Source organism: Pyrus communis, chromosome 4, assembly GCF_963583255.1.
Source record: "Pyrus communis chromosome 4, drPyrComm1.1, whole genome shotgun sequence".
NCBI lineage: Eukaryota > Viridiplantae > Streptophyta > Magnoliopsida > Rosales > Rosaceae > Pyrus > Pyrus communis.
The window spans coordinates 17,515,153-17,521,152 of NC_084806.1; positions in this window are offsets into that span (position 1 = coordinate 17,515,153).

The following is a 6,000-nucleotide window of genomic DNA, read 5'->3' on the forward strand; positions in this document are numbered from 1 at the left end:
CAGGGTCGTAGCAATTATAATCTTAATTAAGTCCGTATCAAACTTTTTCTTCCTTTTGGTTACAACAAGGATGTCATCCATGTAGAGTTTAATAAGACTCCAGAATGGTGTATTTTCCAAATGTTCGCAAACATCTTTGCGGTCTTCAAGCATTGGCTTGTAAATTTTCATTAAGTCTGAAAATCCGATCATATTGCACCGATATTGGATACATGTACCCCGATATCTTTTCTTCTTCTCAACTGAAGTTTTCTTCTTATCCATTGGAGTTCTCTTCTTCTCCATTGTTGTTTTCTTTGCAAGAGTCTTCCTTCTAATTTTTTTTGTTACCTGTATTTGTAAAAATGAACAAAGCTTAGGAATTATAATTAACTTTTTAAGAAGAACAATCAGAACATGGATTGAAGAAAACAGATAGTCAACGGTCAAGTTTTTACACAAATCAAACAGTTTCTGGATCCAAATCATACTAAGACATATTGTGCCTGGAAAAGTACCAAACAATCGCACTATTTCTAGATCCGGTGTTTGTTTTGGGTTGGATTTTTTAGAGTCAGTGCTAGGTTTAAATTCTTTATTTTCATAAACGTTGTTATGCTTGGTTCTTCATTTTCAAATACAATGTTAGTTTGTACACAAAGGGAGCAAACTGTTTCTGGATCCGAATCATAACAGGTAAACTTTGTTTTTGAAAAATACCAAATAATTACACTGTTTCTAGATGCAGTGTTTTTTTGTTGATTTTTCAGAGACAGTGCTAGGTTGTAGTTCTTTATTTTCATAAACAATGTTATATTTTGGTTATTTTCTTCCCATATACAGTGTTTTCTTGTACATAAATAAAACAAACATTGTATCTAATTTTTTCCAAAAGTAGTGTTATGTTTTGGTTTTTCCAAAAACAATTTTATGTTATGGTTCTTTTATTTTTCAGAGACAGTGTTAGTTTTTACACAAAGGAGCAAACTGTTTATGGATTCAAATCATAATAAGTCATATTGTTTTCTGGAAAAGTGGCAAAACAATCATTCTATGTGTTTCTGAAAATGTTTAACTTTAAGAATGGCATGAGAATTTATAATTTAAGCAGGATAAGATTATTACCTCTTTTTTGCAGGTTTGTTTCGACGAAGGTTCTGGTGCGTTTTGCACATCTTTTTCTCCAGTTGGTTCTGGCGGAGGTTGTGGTAAGTTTTTCACTTCTTTTTCTCTGGTTTGTTCACAAGGAGGTTCTGGTACGTTTTCCACATATTTTTTGCTAGTTGGTTCCGACGGAGGTTCTGGTAAGTTTTACACCACTTTTTTGCCGGTTTGTTCCGACGAAGTCTGTTACATTGTGGTCGTCATTTTCTTCTACCATTGAACTTCTTTCGGTAGCTTTGCTCCGATGAATGCTTCTTTTCTCACAGTTTATCTCTTTTTTCTTCTTCTTCATTTTTTTTTTTTTAAACTTTGATTTTGTGGTTTTTGAAACGGGGGAATTGGATTTGATAGGAAGACAGCCAGTTATTATGACGGTTTCGTGCTGGTTTGATTATAAGGACAATAATGACGGTTGTTGAAGAGTCGTGACAGTTTTTAATCATTTAGGGGTATTTACGAAAGTGTATTTTTGTAGTGGGTTGAGCTTGTAAGTTTGGCCCGTAGACAATAGTTTTGGATGGTTTTTTTATTAAACTTTGAGCCATTTTGGTTAAATAACATTTTGAGATGGTTTTTGGTTAAAAATTTGTTAGTCCAAACCCTTTTCATTAAAGCTCTCTAAAAAAAACCCACAAATAATAACATAAAAAGGAATGTCTAAATTAGTGGTACTCATCCAATTTGTAGGGTTCTTGTATTCTTTTATCAAGAAACACACACAAAAAAGACCGTGTTAGAAAAGAGAAAATAATATTGTTGTCTTAGAGCACTTCCGGTGTAGGAAGGCTCCCCATGGCAATTGGCAATTAAATCCCCTCCACTGAATAGTAACTGCCTTTAATGAACAGTAATTGTCTTTTGCATCTCCACCCCTAAACTAAATAGCCATGACAATAGGCAATAAAATATTAGTATTTTTTTTAATAAAATAATAAAAAATAAATTTATTTGTAATTTCGGATAGGATTTTTAACCGGTCTCGTTAAGTCACGTGTCATTATCCGAAAGTACAATTTTTTGTGACAAATTTCGATAAGATTTTTATCCAATTCTATCGCGCTGCGTGTCGGTACCTTTTTAGAATCGTTGAAAATATTGAAATGTGGTGTAAGGTGGGAGAAAATGGCAAGGTATTTATAATTTTTTTTTTTTTAATTTTTTTCGGATTTGTAATTAATTTTTTTTTTTAATTATTAACTTATTTAATCTGGATCGTCAGATTACAAAAAAAAATTGAAATCCAACAGTCCAAAATGAGACACGTGGCCCACCCAAACATTTCTGATTATTTTCTTTTTCTAAAAAATTTTTAAAGTTGAAAAAACTGGACCGTTGATCTGGAAATCAAACGGTCCAGATTCAAAGTGATTGAGTAGGGCTGACACATGTTGCCCACGCGCCTAACGTAAAAAATTTTATAACATGGAGCATTACATCACTCCCCTAAGGCACTCGAGCCTAGGACTCCCGCCTACCTTCTCTCGAATGGGCTGGTGCTAGTTTGGAAGGGGATTGGGTTGCAAATGTTCCCTGTCCACCGAGCTAAAGAGCACTCTAGAAGTGCTCTTATAATGTGCTAATTTTTCATGCAAATGATATTCTACTTTTTAATTAAATTAAATTAAACAGTAGGCAGAGACGGGATAAATTCTAAGTCGGGTTCATTAGAAAAAGCACTTCAGCTCAAATTTCAATATAAAGTTAGCCATTTAGGCCTTCCACAATAAGCCGAAAAATGAGTGATATACCAATAATTGAACTTATACAAGAATCACATTCCTACAGTGCCCCGAAAAGTTGAATGTGTTACCAATAAATTAAACATATGAGTTCAATATATTAAGCTCATGAGCATGATATCAACATATATATATTGATATCACATTAGTGTTGCAGCAATACTACAACATATGATCTAGTGATATTGTTTCTATTTGTCAGTGGGAGGTCTTAAATTCAACTCTTGTGGATGACAAGTTTGACACTAGATTATGATTGGCTCATTGTGCACTGACTTCTTTCACGTTGTATTAAGAAAAAAATAGGTAAAACCTGAATAAGGGTTGATTGGTTATCAAACATCATCTTAATTAAAAGAAAAATCGAGATCTAAACAAAAATTAAATTTCTTTGACAAGACAAAAAAAAAAAAAAAAACAAAACAAAACAAAACAAAAAGTAAATTTTAAGAAGCCAGGAAAATTCCCACCAACGAAATCAAGTTTGTGGACTAAGAACTTCTCTACCTTCAAAATATTTCGTATGCAATAACCTAAGTTGTTGGAAAAAATGTGCGCCAAAATCTTAGCCGCATTACACGTGTTTACTTGACATAGCAAAAATTTCTTCAGGTGAAAGCTCTTCTGTCGACAAAATTTTACTTTATCGGCTTAGAATTTTTCAGCGAAACGATATTTAATGCAGGCTAGGAAGGGAAAGTCGGCATTAAATGCTGGACTTGCTAGGCTTAACATACATTTAATGCAAGAATCTAGTTTAATCCTAACTAAGGGAGTTGGCTTGCTAGAGAAATGGGTAAACTAGGCTAATTCTCTCTCAATGATGTCTGCGTGAAATACAAAGGGTATGAGCTTGGATCTTTGGGCCCTAAGCAGCCTAAAGTCTTTCATGATCCCAATTCCACATAGGCCCGATAACCTTCCATAACCATCCACACCACAATTCACTTGACAAGTCCCGATGTGACTTGGGCTTAGCATGAATAGTGACTAAGGAAGCATGGCGTGATGAATAGGTATGAGCATGGCGTGAATATCCGGTTTAATCACCGTGGCATGGCATGTTTGTAAATATATTCCTCGTCACTCATGTGCCTTGGAATGTATTTGGGCCTGAATGTAGGCTTTGCATGACAATTGGTCCTTAAGACTTGGTTGGATTGGTATGTGACATTTTTGGGCCTTAACAACATTAGATTATGGTTGGCTCATTGTGCACCGAATTCTCTCATGTTGTATTACGAAAAAAAAAATGGTAAAACTGAATAAGGGTTGATTGGTTATCAAACGTCATTTTAATTAGAAGAAAATTCGAGACCTAAACAAAAAGTAAATTTCTTTGACAGAAAAAATAAACAAAAAGTAAATTTTAAGAAGCCGGAAAAATTCCCACCATCAAAATCAGGGTGGGGTGCATGTGGGATTGGCTTGAAGGTGGGAGATGGGGGTTGAATCTGGTTTCGGTTTTTGGGTTTTCTCGGTTTGTAGCTTTTTTGGGTTTCTGGGTTTCTGACTTTTTTGGATTTTCTCGGTTCAAATTTTGGGAGTTGAATCTGGTTTTGAAAAGGAATAGGCTGCAAAATTCCACGAAATGGGTTTACAGAACTCCACGGAATGGCTTTCTCAGATAACAAGTTTTTGAAAGAAAATGAGTTTTCTGGGAAATGGGATCCATGGCGGCTTTGCTGGAAGAGGAGTTATCTGGGAAGAAAAAAAAAAAAGGAGTCGACAGATACGAATACGAAGTGGAGAACTTGCGAAGGGGTGAACAAGGGAGGGGCAAAGCAGAGCTGGTCTTAGCAATCCATCCAATTTTTGGGGGCCTCGCTAAGACCGCCTAGTGAGGCATTTAGTTTGGACGAGTCCCCATGGTCTCATTAAACCTAATCCTCCCTGCAAACAAACATGGGATTTCACTGACTAGCCAGTCCAACGAAACTTCAACAAACATGCCCAAAGTATTCAACTTGAGTTATACTCGAGTAAATCAAACCCTACACTTATCACAAAAATAAAAATAAAATGTGTCCTGAAAGACGAATTATCATGAGAAAAGTGTCATTCAAGGGAAGGTCAGAAAATTTCTCATCCAATGCAACCAAATGTGATTGTTTGTTTAGGGAACCTGAAAGAATCTCTTAGCATTACAATCTTTAATTTGATATGATTGGGGGTGGTTTGTTTTGTTTAGGGGGAGAAAAACTTGTGTAGGGCTTGGCTTGCCACTGAACGATGCTGAGTGGCACTACTATCCACTCAAAACATGCTACTTAGAAGTTTTATCTACAATGTTTGTTATAATTTTATATCTAATTTTTCATAATAGAATTTTCTATTAAATAATTACACCTCCCACTTTTTTACTCAATTCCTCCTCTCCTTTTTCATTTCAGATTTTCTTCCCAGTCGCGTATTGTTTCTTCTCTTCCCCTTGCTTTTCTTTGAAAATTTTGAAAAAAAAAAAAAACAAAATATTAAGAACCCGCATTCTCTAACTTTTCATACCATGGAAACTAGAAAGCAACCGATTTTGTCCTTTTTTTTTTTTCAATTCGAAAGCTGATTTTATCATATGAACTTGACTTGATTGATTAACACACGAATCTCTAATATCCAATAAAGATGATACAAATTGAATCTACCATTTTCAAATGAAAATTTTCTCGTAATTTGCTGTACAGAAATTCAAACCCCATAAGAAGAGATAAAGATGCTTCCATGATTCTATTGGTTCATTCAAATGCATTTAGGCAATGGTTTTATAGGGTGGTTGGTTATCTCAATCAAAACACGGTTGATGGTTTTTTCGGTTCTAAAGTGAATTCTTTTTTTTTTCTTCTCCTTATTCCTGCATATATTTATAAGAAATGCAAGAAAAGGAGTGGGACAATTTGAGAAGGAAAGGAGACAAATAAAGAAAGGAAAATTATAGAAGATTAGATGAATTAGAATATTAATTAGGAGTATTTATTATGAAAACTTTAAATATAATATATGGTAAAAATTATATTTAAACCTTACCACGTGGCAAGTTTTGAGTGGATAGTAGTGCCACTCAGCATTGTTCGGTGGCAAGCCAAGCCTCACACAAGTTCTTCTCGTTTAGGGGACCTAAGAG